The 15,692-nt window shown below is 38.5% G+C and overlaps 1 protein-coding gene across 2 annotated transcripts in view; it reads right to left on the bottom strand.

The window, feature by feature from the left end:
• tcf12 (transcription factor 12) overlaps positions 1-15,692 on the bottom strand; it is a 161,811-nt gene that overhangs the window by 133,474 nt on the left and 12,645 nt on the right. The gene's annotated exons all lie outside the window — the stretch shown is intronic.

Here is a 15,692-nt window from a genome sequence, read left to right as displayed (position 1 = left end):
CCTATTAAAGTGCTCAGTGAGTGTACATTAACATAACGATCACAAATGGAAGTGAATGGTGACTAGGACTACACTGCTTGATATCTCCTTTGGTGTTCCACAGAAGAAATTCATATAGGGTTTGGAACAACATGAAGGTGAGTAAATTGACATATTTATAATTTTTGGGTGATTTCTGTATGTATGTATACTTGTGCATCTGTACAGTTTGATCTCAAAAAGTCCCTACCAATGTTAAAAAAAAAAAAAAACTACGGCCTTGTATTTGGGGATATACTGCAGTTCAACAAAATAATAGAAATTCTGGTAGCGTAGAGGCAGTATGTAGCACAGTGGTGGTGACGGGAATTTGTCATGGCTGGAAAGGTGTCTTCATTAGTATGGCCAAACTGCATCTGTCACACTTGGAGGACACTGAATGATCACACAAACACAACAGCCTCTCTGCACACAACAGCGTGTCACTGGCTCTTCCTGTGTCTCCACACAAACACACACACTCCTCTGACACATTCACAGTGCAGAGATTAAAAGATGGTAAGGAGATAGAGAGATCAACATGAGAATGGGTCATGCCAGATTGAATTAAAATAAAAAATAAAAAACACCCATTTTCTGAAAGTGGAGTGGGGGGCTGTAGAGCGGCAGGACTTGTTTTTCCTACATGCAAAGGAGTTGTTTTGAGATGTGCATTTTCAACAATCTAGCTATGCGCATCCACAGGAGACAATTTGACTCTCAAACTAGCCCCACCCCTGATTAAGGGTGTCATTGAGCCCACCGATATCTGAGGGGTTTTCACTCTTTATCAACATCATATGTCCACCAAATAATAGTGTTCATCTGAACATAAGAACTGCATGTCAATATTAAATCAATAGACCCTTTTTACTTTTATAATGGAATGATCCAGAATCAACACAAGCTCAATCAACAGCATTTGTTGCATATTGTTGATTACCACAAAAGATTATTTCCACCCTTCCCTCGTTTACTTAAAAAATAAATAAATAAATAAATAAAAGGCAATTGCAATGGAAGTCAATCGGGACAGTCCATAAACATACACACTGTTGCAAGTGTTTAGCCACAAGACGTAAACATTATACTCATTAGTATGATTTTAGTCTGATAAAAATGTTTGCATACCGATCTATGTAAAGTTATATCTAATATTACAACTTTGTTGTCATAACGACATAACACCGGTAAACCCTGTAATCTGGTGAACACCCTAACACAGGTAAATTCCTGATTTTATCACAGTAAAATGATCTTAACATATATAATGCTTTCATCTTACTTTGCTAACATTTGAGGGCTGGTCCCATTCACTTCATTGTAAGTGCCTTACTGTAACGGTGTTTTTGCTTTTTTTTTTTTTTTAAATGAGGAACGATAGACATTTTTTATGGTAATCAACATCATGCAGCAAATACTGTCAATTGAGCTTAACTTGAATTGAACCCGAAACATTCCTTTCAACCACTTATACCCCTTCTGGCTTGTAACGCCACTTTTCCTGATCCAATAAATTCCTGATTAGTGCTGGGTATTGATACAGATTTCCCGATTCGATTCGACTCCGATTCACAAGCTCTCGATTCGAATTTCAATTCTATTCGATTCAATATCAATGCATATGGGTATATTTCAGTTATAATGTCGCTTTTGCTTACATATGAATGAAATTTTCTCTCAGCTAATGCTGTTAATTATACAGGGGACCTTATAACTATACATTACAAAAATATTAATTTTACTCATTATGTTTTATTCGTTTTCATCATTTTGCTCACATTTTGGCTTTTTAAAAATGAACAAATCCATGTATTCAAACAATAAGACATGTTACATATTTATTGCTTAATTTGTACTATTTACAAGTAATTACATTGATGTCTTAAACGTGCTGAAGTCGGAACTGTCTCTTTAACAAAACTGGCATTTCTGTAAAGAGTGTCTGTAGATGAGCACATGTTGATGAGGGAGGACTCGAATGGCTTTATTTTATCTATGCAATTCACCCAAAAATGAAAATTTGCTGATAATTTACTCACCCTCAGGCCATCCAAGATGTATCTGAGTTTTTTTCTTCATCAAAACAGAATTTAAGACTTTTAGGATTTCATTTCAGGCCTCCTCCTCCAAACAATGCAAGTGAATATCCTCCATTTTTTTGATGTTCCAAAATTTTGGATGAAATATTCCTTTAAATGTTTTTTTCTTTTTTTTTTTTTTGGATCAACAGCTGACTGTAGAGGACTGAAAGGGTATTTAAAGAGACATTATTCAATGACAAATGGATTGTGTGGATCTTGTCTTTGGACACACATTACATGGAACAACTTTTACTCTCAGCACGCAGTGAAAGGATCTCGCTGCTGAATACTCCACCACTACTACACAATTACTGGTGAGTGAAATCTAAACATTTACCAGCCAGCTGCCAAATATAAACACTTTAGTCGCATAGTGTGAAATTTGACTGCATATGCGAGCGATTTTCTCTCATTTTAGTGGAGGTTGCGCATAGAGTAAAAGATCGATCTTGAGATCGTTCAAATGAAGATCGCAATGCATCGGAAAATCTATATTTTTACCCAGCCCTATACCTGATAGATAAAAAAAAAATATATATCTTTCTAGTTGAATACAAAGTTTCACTCTGCAATCTGTCAGATCATGGAAGTAAAATGGGTTGTGAATGGGGTTTTATGCTGCTTTCAACCGTACTCTAGTTTAGGAGAATAAGAAAAACAGATTTCTTAGATTCTTTTGCATTACGGTATATTGTGACCCATACATCAGACAAGTTCTTAAATCTAACTGTGGGATCATATACCAAATAAAAGCCTAAGCCTGATGTCTTAGAATACTACGTGTCCCAACACAAAATGCACTTTAAGGTGTAGGCTAGATGAAACCAGCAAGGGAACTTATGAGGCAAATTATACCCCAGTAACCCATTTGCTTCAAAAGGCCAATTACCGATTTTGGACTGACTCATTTGTGGCTTACATTAGTTTGAATATTCCCAGTCACATACACCGAGTGCCTACAACCAGCACTTATTCTGGCATGCCCTTCAGACCAGATAGTTTACGTTATATGAGATCTAGCCATACAGAAAAAGGCTAGAAAGCTTCATCCCTTTTCGTCCAAAGAATTCTGAATATTAAACTTGACCTGTGAGCATTCTGAAAGAATATATAGCCAACTCCTACGGTTATGTGTCAGCCACTCTGTATCACTGCTCGGCTACCTCATTTACCCAGCATGCCCCCTGAGCATGCCTTACTCTGACCCTCAAATTCCCATCAATAATGAGTGCTACAGCTCATAATGCAGTGCCTTTGAAAAAAGGCAGGGGTTTAAATGGTCCTTTACCTATCTCTCCCTTCCCCCCCATCATTCCATCCAGTAGAGGGGCCGTTAAGGGGTCCTGGCAGTGCAGTTGTGCCGGATTTGTCTAGCCATGCCCTGTTCAGATGCATTAATCCAAACTCTCATTCTCTGCAATTTCCACACTTCCTTCTTGTGCATCGCCCTGCACCATATGTTCCCAATTGCAAACGGAGGAAAGGTGCTTCTTCCTCCAACCTTGAGCCTCATCCGAGGAACACAAGCCAAATAGATGAGAAATTTATCTTCCTCGTAAAAAAGGGCCAGACTGCTGTGGGGCTCGCCGAGTAAATCCAAGAGATTTCCCTTCCTCTAACAAATAATTAAATTGAGATGTGTTAGAGCACACATTAAACTGCATATATCTCTCTCACTTCCCCTTCCTTTCCTTTCATAGGACATTATGTGGTGTTAACTGAGCTGAGCAGGCTGCTCAAATAAACCTGATAACAAATCAAAACAATGATGCTCCAGCTACTTCAAAAAAGATGTGAGAGTAAGAGGACCGTGTAAACCACTTTTATATCAGCCGAGTTGTGCGTATGATTACTGCTGATTCTCAAGCATTCACTGGATGCATCCAACACGCTGTGCACAAAAGGATTATGCTGTCACACCCCCGGGTGCTTGTAATCAAGGCGGTGTTTATTGCAACAGGAAGATTTATTTTTATTGAGCTGCTCATTAGCAGGGTTTAATCAGAGCGGTATCTTATGACTCTTCTAACACTTATATTGCATCACTCATAGCCCTTTTCCACTGATATGGTGCGGGTTCCTGGGCCGGTGCAAATTCTCGAACTGTTCCGCGCATTTCCACCGCAGAAAAGGCCTTCCAGGGCAAATTAGGGATGTGCACGAGTAGTCGAATACTCGAGTATTCGTTTTGCAATAAGTATTCGAAAAGTAAAAATACTATTCGAATTTCGCAAAGTTTTGCTTTGCAGGCCATATATGCAGTGGGATGCATGTTAAATCCTGAACACACAAACTAAAACTCACAGTTATAACAGAATGCACTGGGAGGCGCTGTTGAGTGTGGACACAATTTGATCACATTTGATGAGCAAACTGTTCTGTCAGTACATTTAGATGGACACCAAAAAGCAGGTTATTGCCAGAATGTGGCTTACTGTGAGAAAGCTGGGTTCCTGTTTAAATGTACTGTATAAGCGGTGTACGCTTTACTCCCGTATATGTGCAACTCGTCAGAAAGCAGTGTTCCTGTTGCAACGTAATCCCCGCGACGCTTCTGTAAACAACAAACGTGGCATCCGAGAAAGACTTTGCTAGCTGAGGGGCATTCCATCAATTAAACTGGTGTGTGTAAATGAGTATAGTTTACTAAGCATGTGGATATGCTTGATTTTCTTAACAAAAACATGACATGAGATACAATATAAACATAACTATTATATGCCGAGTGTTTATATTCGTCCTGTACGTTAATTGGGTTAGTCTACTTTAGTAGCGGTTTCTTTTTCATCGCTTTGCCTGAGATTAAATGCTTTCATTCTGAACTTTTTTTGTTTTCACGCATTGCTTGTTTAAATGTTTTCAACAAAAAAACACAGGACATAATATAAGCTTGTTTTGGATGTAATTAGAAGCTTGTTTTTTTTTAAATGGTGATGCAAACTTTGACTAAAAATATAATTTTACAACGTCTTTTTCTCATTAATTACCTTCATTTAAATAACAGAATATTCAAGTATTCGTTTTTTATCAGCTTAAAAATTTGAATACCAAATTATTGATGAATGCCCATCCCTAACAAAAACCTGGTTCCGCATCGGCCCCAAAAGCTTGCTGGTCTCTACGCAGGAACCGTTTACGTCAGGGGACAGAGGGTGGGATAATGTTTCGTCACAATGGTACAGTTTTCCCAAACAACAACAGTAGCTACAGTCTGCAGCAAGGAGTACTTTTTCGCTCTATAACAACAAAATTATCAGACATCAAATGCGTTCAGGTGACGAAACAAGTGCTCTACTTGCGATATGGTATTTACGAAGATCCGAGATAAACTAGAGATCACAAAGGAAAAAAATACTCTACGAGAATGAAGATACAGCCCAAAATCATGCCTTCAATCGGACAATTGACCAAATCATAAACGAGTTGAAAGACACTTAAGGGAATACAAGAACATCAGAAGGACATAAGCAAAAGCGACCGGTATGCTCTGAAGCTGATCTCAGTAAGTTGTTATATTTGCCAGTTTTGTTAGCTGTTCTTAAACTGTTGTCATCTTATTTTGTGTATTGTTTTGTTCTGTAAGGGGATTTTTGACCAGCTACTCACTAAGTTTGTAAGATCGTGGCTATCGGTTAAGTAAAATGGTGGCATCCTCAATCAGTAATATTACATGCTATGGCAAAAATCCAAATACAACCATCTGCTACACCAATGTTAATAATGATTCCACTGTAACACTTTACAGAACTTAGCAAGTTAAGCCATAGTTCATACAATATAATGTAATTACATTACCTGTCGTCTTTAGCGTAGATCTTGTTGAGCAATGTAATAACGATGGATTGCATTACTCCGTATGTTTAAATATGTCCTCAAAAACAAGAGTAAAAGCTGTACACAAACACGTTTGTTTATGTTTGAGGTAACCGCCTGAAATTCGGCACGGGATTGCAGGAATAGCGCACAATTTGAACCATTCCCGCAAGTTGCACGTTCATAGCGCGGGAAATTCCTGCACACTTTTATTCACTTTACAGTGCAGCTGCGAATTATTAAACCAATAGATACAGATGAACAAATCAAATCAATAAACTTGTATTTGTATCAAATTGTAACTCCAGAAGATGCGTGAGTAAATCCGCTCTGTCTCTCCCTATCTCTCTCGTGCAGCTGTCAGCAGCGCGTTGAGCACTTGTTGAGTTTAGTTTAAGCGCGCGCAGTGAGGGAGCACTTTGTCAGATAGTTGCTGAACTTAAGGCGTTACAGCTGTATAAACTGTGACGTTGAAGCGATCTATAGTTTTGGCCCCTTTCATATCTTGGCGCTCCATAATCAGTCATAATGCAGCACATTTGACAAGAAAGGTAGAAATTCCAAAAATGCTTTGTGTACCTAGCATTTTGTGAACTATACCATTAATTTGGTGATATATTTAAAATAATAAAAAAAAAATAGCCTACTTGAACAATGAACATGAGATGTAGTGACTAGGTATGTACACGAGTAATCGACTAATCGAGTACTCGTTCTGCACCAGTTAGTCAACTATTAAAACTAACTACTAGTCTACAATTACTACTTGAATATCGCAAATTGATTTTTGCGCATTTGCCTGCTGTGAGCAACTCTGAATACTCTACTTTCCATCGGAATTTCGCACTAAATCTCTCTCAATGTCCACTGGGGGCACTGTGGATGCGTGTTGTTGAGGTGTTGGATGAGAGAAGATGATATGAATGCATCTGTGCTTTTGAAAGCAAAGACAAATGTAGCATAAGCAATACTTGTAATATTTTGATTCTTATTTAATTGTACTCTATGGATATTTGGTTCTTGTTGGAGTCTTGTAAACCAACAGACGAGGATCTGCTTTAATGATAGAAAGAAACTGTGAAGTGGTACGAGAAACTCATCAGACCAATATGTGTGTATGTCCGTGAAATTGTTTAACACGGGCAGCGCGCATTTGATAAAAAGCCAACTTTAACCACTTGTTTTTCTGAATAATAATATGTGATGTGAAATGATAAAAACGTGACAGCCCTAATGTTGCATTACCCTAATGTCGTCAGCATTGGTTTGTATGTTTCTAAGCTCCGGGTGAGTCCAAATGTTTTCTACTTTTAAATACTTTTATTAATTATTTTCTTTTTTAATTTTATTCATGCATATTGTTTATTTAATTTTTTTATCCCAAAAGAATAATTTGTTGAACTTTCCTTATTTTGAAACCTTTCTTGGTAATTTTCGTGAATAAAACAAAATATATACGTACAGTGCATCCGGAAAGTATTCACAGCGCTTCACTTTTTCCACATTTTGTTATGTTACAGCCTTATTCCAAAATGGATTAAATTCATTATTTTCCTCAATTCTACAAACAATACCCCATAATGACAATGTGAAAGAAGTTTGTTTGAAATCTTTGCAAATTTATAAAAAATAAATAAAATAAAATCACATGTACATAAGTATTCACAGCCTTTGCCATGACAATCAAAATTGAGCTCAGGTGCATCCTGTTTCCACTGATCATCCTTGAGATGTTTCTACAACTTGATTGGAGTCCACCTGTGGTAAATTCAGTTGATTGGACATGATTTGGAAAGTACACACCTGTCTATATAAGGTCCCTCAGTTAACAGTTCATGTCAGAGCACAAACCAAGCCATGAAGTCCAAGGAATTGTCTGTAGACCTCCGAGACAGGATTGTATCGAGGCACAGATCTGGGGAAGGGTACAGAAAAATGTCTGCAGCATTGAAGGTCCCAATGAGCACAGTTGCCTCCATCATCCATAAATGGAAGAAGTTTGGAACCACCAGGACTGTTCCTAGAGCTGGCCGCCCGGCCAAACTAAGGGCCTTAGTCAGGGAGGTGACCAAGAACCCGATGGTCACTCTGACAGAGCTCCAGCATTTCTCTGTGGAGAGAGGAGAACCTTCCAGAAGAACAACCATCTCTGCAGCACTCCACCAATCAGGCCTGTATGGTAGAGTGGCCAGACGGAAGCCACTCCTCAGTAAAAGGCACATGACAGCCCGCCTGGAGTTTGCCAAAAGGCACCTGAAGGACTGTCAGACCAAGAGAAACAAAGATTGAACTCTTTGGCCTGAATGGCAAGCGTCATGTCTGGAGGAAACCAGGCACCACTCATCACCTGGCCAATACCATCCCTACAGTGAAGCATGGTGGTGGCAGCATCATGCTGTGGAGATGTTTTCGGCGGCAGGAACTGGGAGACTAGTCAGGATCGAGGGAAAGATGAATGCAGCAATGTACAGAGACATCCTTGATGAAAACCTGCTCCAGAGCGCTCTGGACCTCAGACTGGGCAAAGGTTCATCTTCCAACAGGACAACGACCCTAAGCACACAGCCAAGATAACAAAGGAGTGGCCCCGGGACAACTCTGTGAATGTCCTTGAGTGGCCCAGCCAGAGCCCAGACTTGAACCCGATTGAACATCTCTGGAGAGATCTGAAAATGGCTGTGCACCGACGCTCCCCATCCAACCTGATGGAGCTTGAGAGGTCCTGCAAAGAAGAACGGGAGAAACTGCCCAAAAATAGGTGTGCCAAGCTTGTAGCATCATACTCAATGACTTGAGGCTGTAATTGGTGCCAAATGTGCTTCAACAAAGTATTGAGCAAAGGCTGTGAATACTTATGTACATGTGATATTTTTTCATTTTTTATTTTTAATAAATTTGCAAAGATTTCAAACAAACTTCTTTCACGTTGTCATTATGGGGTATTGTTTGTAGAATTTTGAGGAAAATAATGAATTTAATCCATTTTGGAATAAGGCTGTAACATAACATAATGTGGAAAAAGTGAAGCGCTGTGAATACTTTCCGGATGCACTGTATGTGTCATACTTATTATTTTTAACTTACATTTTAGTTATCAATTAAAAACAATTTAAATGCTCATATCTAGTAGTGACAACACAGCACTGGCCCGAAACACTCTCACAATGGCCCCGAGCCATCATTCCATCCTTGTTGCTGAGCCCTGATATGCATAAATCTTGTAAAGGTAAGGACATGAATATTATCATGCAGATAAGCAAGCATACTCTATAAATGCAAAAACAACGGAGACATGTGCTTGGGAGCCAAAAGGTGTTTCTGAGGAAATATGATCTGTAAAAGCTATAATTAAATTGAAAATATTCTCGATGTGTGGATCAGGATAAGACATCACAGAAGGGCCTTCAGACGTCACTCTCCCCTGATGCCCACTGCAGGAGCAGAGGGTTCTGCTAGGGCTGGCAGGGCAGGGGAGCACACGACAGCCGTGCCTTACAGACAGCTCTGCCAAGCCAGCAGCGCAGAAGCTCATAGCTCTCCTGTCCTCTAAAAGAAAACTACCATCCCTGGTCATCCTTCAAGTCAGGACAGAGTCAAGGGTGCTCCACATAAAGAAAAACACTTATCTGCCCATGAAGAGGAGTAAAAGGAAATGACAGGGAGATATTAATGATGCAATAAACTGATTGATAGCCAATTGGAGCTTATGACCACTGCCCTCAGAGATCCCATCTGTCACCAGGAGACTGAAGCCAAAATGACACAGGCAACATAACACTTGCTAGCCTTTTATCGATTAACTCTCTTTGGCCCTGAGCTGAGGAAAACACTCTGAGGCTTAATCGCAAAGTAAAGAGAAGTGTCTCAGAGCTGCCAGCAGTGCTTCAGACCACTATCACAATCTTTCACTGACAACCGTGAACACGGTGAGCATTTATCATCATTATGACTGGAAGCCGTGGCTCTTGAGGCCGAATCAAACATCGCTTCCTAACGGCCAGATAAAATAACGCTAAAGTAGAAATTTAACAAGAATAATACAGATGGGTCAGTTATAGTTTATTCGATATGAATCTGGGACTTGTAAATGTGACAATTTCCATACATTAAAGGAAAACAATGTCATTGCAGTAATTACCATGGTAACAAACAAGCGCAAGGCTCCACAATGCAAATCTGAGAGCTTTGCAGAAGCTTTAGCCTGAGTACATCATCTTTAATTTATTACTCCAAATCCTTCAAAAGACAAATTAAAAATGAGGAACAAATCAGTGGTACACACTAATCCTCAAGTCTTTTTCAAGAGAAGAGATTGAACTTCAATTTGATTGGTATTTTTCACAGTAGAATAGAAGAGAGAGAAAAAATAATTTCAGACTCTAGTCCCTAAAAATACCAGACCATGTTAAGTGCAAATGTGGCTGAGACTAAATCTATACATAGAGGGAGGCTGAGCTGGCTACTACAGAGGATTAGGACCAATGCTACAAGGCTTCTTACCATCAGCATTTTGTGTGTCTAAAATGGAAATCCTGATAAAGGTATCAGGGCACGGGTCACGTACAGCCCAACACTTGCTACATAACTCCGGCAATCTAACACACCAGGTTTGGAGTGTATATTGGTGAACCCATCTACAATGGTATGCTTTTTACATGACGAACTCTGTGTTTATTGGCCAAGTGCGGGTCGGCGTGGAGTATCTTATTTTGGCCCACTTAACCACCTGCGCAGTAAGGCTGGGCCAGGCCAAACCGCTCGAACCTGGCTCTTATCGCTCGACATGGTGGAACTTTTTTAGTGTACATGTGGGGTGAGGAGGAGTGGCGATTAATGGAGGAGAAGATGAAGGGTAGCCACATACAGAAGAGAAGCCTCTTGAACTCTAAACAGCGGGGAAACAGAGAACACTTCTCATGTGTTTGAGAGGTCCATGACATTTTCATTTGTACACATGCTGTCTGAGCAATGGTAGTGATATATGTGGCCAGTCAAGCACCTGTGATGAATGGACCACACATTTTAACTAACCAATTTTTAATGTGGGGCTAATCATAATGAAAAGAGAGCAAAATTATGACATTACAAAACGTAAAACCATTTAATAGGTTTAGACCATGCAAAGATGGTTTTTGGCATGCTCAGAGTATCCCTGTTACACCAATTTAAACTTAATCCAACACACTGTACTTGTTAAAATATCCTGGTAATATTTAACCCCAAATCAATACAAAAAAAAAAAAAAATGTATATGTAAATATACTACTATGATGTATAAATACTTATATAATAATATATCCTTTTTCACATTTAGATAATGAGAATATTAAAACTACCATTTTTATTTGCATTGCTGTAATGAGAATCGGGGGGTAAATGCTTGTAACTGTCAAGAAAATAATGCCACAATGTAAAAAATATTAATGACCCTAACTAGGCTTCATTTTTTTATATATTTGCAAAATATATTTTCAAATTTGTTTCTTTTGACTTGGAGTAAAATAGGAAAATGAAATCTGCACAGGTGAACTGCATTCAGTGGACATTATATTGTGCCATTAATGTAAATGCACTAAAACTATTTAAATAAATCATTTATATATATGCCAGCTGTGACTAAAACAATTATATTTATTTGGATTGTTAATAAAAAAAATATATGCATCTTGCATTAAATAATACTATATTTTTTATTATATTTTTAGCTATCGAATTTTCAAGTCTATTTATTTCAGTAACTTTACCTTTGTTGTTTTGCTTTTTTATATCTTTTTTTTTTTTTTTTTTTTAAGTTAATGATATTTTTTATTTTTTCTGGGATTTTTATTTTTTGCTTTATTCAACAGATATATACACTACTAGAAAGTAAAAGGACATTATTGTAGTGAGAGTGGGTGAAAAGGATCAGAAAAATATTTTTTCAGGCAGGGGCTGCATTAACCAAAAAATGATCCATCATATACCAATTTCTTTAAACATTGATGGATAATATCAAATGCTGTCTGTCATTTTCATAGATAAAAAAAATGTTTTAAAAAATAAAACCATTTTAACATAGTGCATCGGTTTTGGCGCATCCATTTGCATTTAATCCAAGCACAAACATTCTCAGTTATTTTAGAGGAGTATATGTATTAACTGAGCTTCAGAGAGGTGTGTGCTTCTCATCTGTCACTTTGACCCTGTTTACACCTGGTATTACGATGTTGTTCGGGTGATCCGATCACATGCATTCAAGTGAGACACATTGCTGTTTACACCTGGTCATTTCTGTGACCACTTGTGTTCAGATTTGGAGGGGAGGGTCTCGGTTTCATGATGACATACATCAATCATTATGTCAGTGTGTTACTGCATGATATTAAAGTGCATCAAAGTCAGAAAGAACAAAGAAAAAATGGTGCGCAGTTTCTCCCAGATGCGGTTAAAATGTAATCTAAGCACAAATGCAACATGTCAAGCAGAATTATTCGTTATTTTAGTAGATGACCTAAATTAAAGGAGCTTCAGGTGTTCGTGCTTGTCATCTGTGTTTATATCAAACACACTGAAGAAGATCTGTAAAGTTCTCGTGATTGTTTATGTATTCGTTTTTTTTTTTTGTTTTTTGTTTTTCAAATTGGACGTGCTTTTAAAACTGCTCGCAACCGGCAAAGTATAAACTCTTGTTTAAGAGCAGCGGTTGATTGACAGGTGAGGGGTGGCGCTTCACTGCTGCCGGGATGCACATAGCACGAATTAGCGTTTACACCTCAAATGCGATCTGGTCACATTCGTTTTTGACAACATTTGTATGTGGTTTCTGTGATCCGATCACAAAACGTTTTAGACCCTGTTTAGACCTGTATTTAGAGCTGACCACGTGATATGATCACCCGTGATGCATCTTAATATCAGTTGGAAATGAGGTCATAATGTTGATATGCATGTGCTTTTTCATATCTTGTTGCGCAGCGATTTATTGACAGGTAGATCTTTCACCCTAGAACTCCTTGGTTTCACCAGCCTTGCACTTTGGGAGTCAAAAATCTATTATATATCCACTGTCATGTGTATACCATAATATGGATCTACTCCCCTGACTTTAGCCCTAGTACTTATTAAATGAAAACAAGTATGATGGGTATATAGACCATGACGGAAATTTTACAACTCAGTACGTCAGAGTGACAGATAAAGTTTGTTTCAAGTGCATATATAGTTAAATAAAGAAAAAGAAAAATTCGACTTCATACTCTCTCAATTTTAATAAAAAACAAACTTTCTTTCATGAACAAGACATAGCTTGAATCCCAAAGGATCACGCTGAGTGGACCAAATGGGCCAGTTCCTACTTTCAGCAGTGTGCCGTCTCCACAGAGAGCTCAGAAAACCACAGGGACACTGCGAGATCAAAAAGGTCATTATGCAGCCACTCATGCCAAATATCTGCTCTCTTATTCCCAATCGTAGTCTTCTCGTTCTCAGAAGCAGTCCTGCTGATGTAAACGGCTTCAGGCTGTTTGGGCATTAGAGCAGGATGACCCTAAGATCAGGTGTGTGGGGTTTGACCCTAGGTAGAGCTGAGTAAGATGACCTACACTCTCTATCTACATCCAACGTGTGCAAGAATGTGCACGTTTATATGCATGTGTGAATAAAAAAATGTCCTCTAGCAGAGCACCGTCAGCAGATCTATTGGTAAAGTGCTTTCATATGAACCCTGTCATTTTAAACTAGGGATGGGAATTTTGGTAATTTTGTCTACTCGAGTACTCGGACTAATTACTCGTCGAGTACTCGAGGGGCGTATAACTGTATATATAATAACTTGTCTGACAAATGTCTTTGGCTGCTGAATTGCGTATTGTTGTTCCAGTGTATAATTTATTCATTATTATAGGCTGTTATAAAATAATCTGTTACAAAATGTACAAAAGATTGCATAATCAAAATATAATGCATCATATTTTGTCATTATGTGAAGACTCGCTGCCCAACTCAATGAAAGAATGTGCACAACGTGCATTTGTCTGTTCATCCTTCAGGTTACCACAATAATCTTAGTAAGCGCGCACCAGGTTTTTTTATTGACTGTCTGAACCGTCTATTTTCAAATCACGTTTGGCTTAACAGGAGATGCCATAACCATCGCGTTGTTAATATGTGTGTTAAGTTGAAGTTCAGTTTTGAAGACGCTGCATTCTGTTCCAATTAGTTACGATCTGTCTAACTGTTTGAAACACGCGCCTGCTGTATATGCGTATATGAGTCCACTGCGTGCGTGCGTGTGTGTGTCTCCTGTGGGGAAAGCTGCAATGCTCTGTACTTTAGTTGCTGTGATGATTCATGAAATGCTCCATTCAGCTCAGAGAGTATGAATTGACACCTTTCAACAGGGGAAAGTGCAACAGAATGACAAATTATTTCGGACTTCTAACTTGGAAACTCGTGCGGAAATCTTCAACTCCCATTTCATCGAGATGCAGGTGTGTATTACATCACCCAGGACAGGGAGGTTTACAGTCAGTGACAAACATTCACTTTTATTGAATGATATCCATTAATGAGTCAAAGTTCCTACAATAAATGATAATAAGTGTTTAGCAAATGTTTTGCAGAGACAGGTGTTTAAAACACGGTTAATTACACTCTCTTTTTATTATCGTAATGATACCATTGCAGCACTGTATATCAGTTTGGTTGCTATGAGACATCTCTGACAATCAATGTACCCCTCAAAATCACAACATGATCAATCTTAAAATTAAAAATAAGCTCCCTCTTTGGCACGTTTGGGTTTAGTTGTCAGGTAATTGTCACTGAATTTCGAATTAAGTGAACAGTCACATCATGCATGATCACCATCAATCATCGTTTTCATGATCGATCATTCCTGCCACGTCTGAGTACTCGTGCCCATCCCTATTTTAAACATAAATGATATTTTCAGTTTACTTTCCTCTCTGTATCATATTATATATATATATTTTTTTTTTTACAGGACAATAGAAGATGTCATAAGCACATAAGTAAAAATAGAGAAAGTGAATGGTGCCTGAGGTCATTCTGCATAACATCTCCTTTTGTGTTCCACAGAGGAAAGAAAATGAAACAGGTTTGGAACAACACAAGGTAAATAATGAGCAAATAGTTTTAAGATAAAAATGGGGCAGCAGCATGCATTTCACTAGACATAACTGAAAGTGTGACAAATTGTAAATAGAAATGAGATAAGAAAGCAGTGACATGATTCATACAGTGGACAAGCATCATGATTATGAAATAACTACCGTTTTGATTATACAGGGGGGCGTGCAAGATATTTCAGGTGCATCCGCGAGTCACGAGCGAATACTTCAAAATTGAATTCTGAGCTACAATTTAAGCTCACATGGCCATAATCTTGTTTCCACATACAGAAGGACTTATGGGTCAGATATGTAATGAAATGGGAATGTGATGGAAAGTTGATCTCCCATAAAGAAAAGATGATGTGGCTCCATCTTTTCAGCTCTGACTGGGATTAATAACTCCAGGGATTTCCCCCCCTCACCCTGCCACAACTGCCTCTCAATATAAAAACCCCCTTCACAGTTACTCATCTCTCCCCAAATTAAACAGCAGTCCAGAATTCTCACATCCTGGCCTCTTGCTGACTAGTACAGTTGTTGAAATGTAAGCCTTTTAATTTGCTAACGCCATAAATAGGCTACTATGAGTTAGTGTCAGAAGTCGACATCTGCCAGATTATGAAAGACACAGGAAAGGCTATGGTTAAAGATCTCTCGCTAAGGC

The sequence above is a fragment of the Myxocyprinus asiaticus genome, chromosome 2, assembly GCF_019703515.2.
Source record: "Myxocyprinus asiaticus isolate MX2 ecotype Aquarium Trade chromosome 2, UBuf_Myxa_2, whole genome shotgun sequence".
NCBI lineage: Eukaryota > Metazoa > Chordata > Actinopteri > Cypriniformes > Catostomidae > Myxocyprinus > Myxocyprinus asiaticus.
The sequence above is the reverse complement of the archived record's forward strand: the minus strand, read 5'-3'. Positions and strand labels throughout refer to the sequence as shown.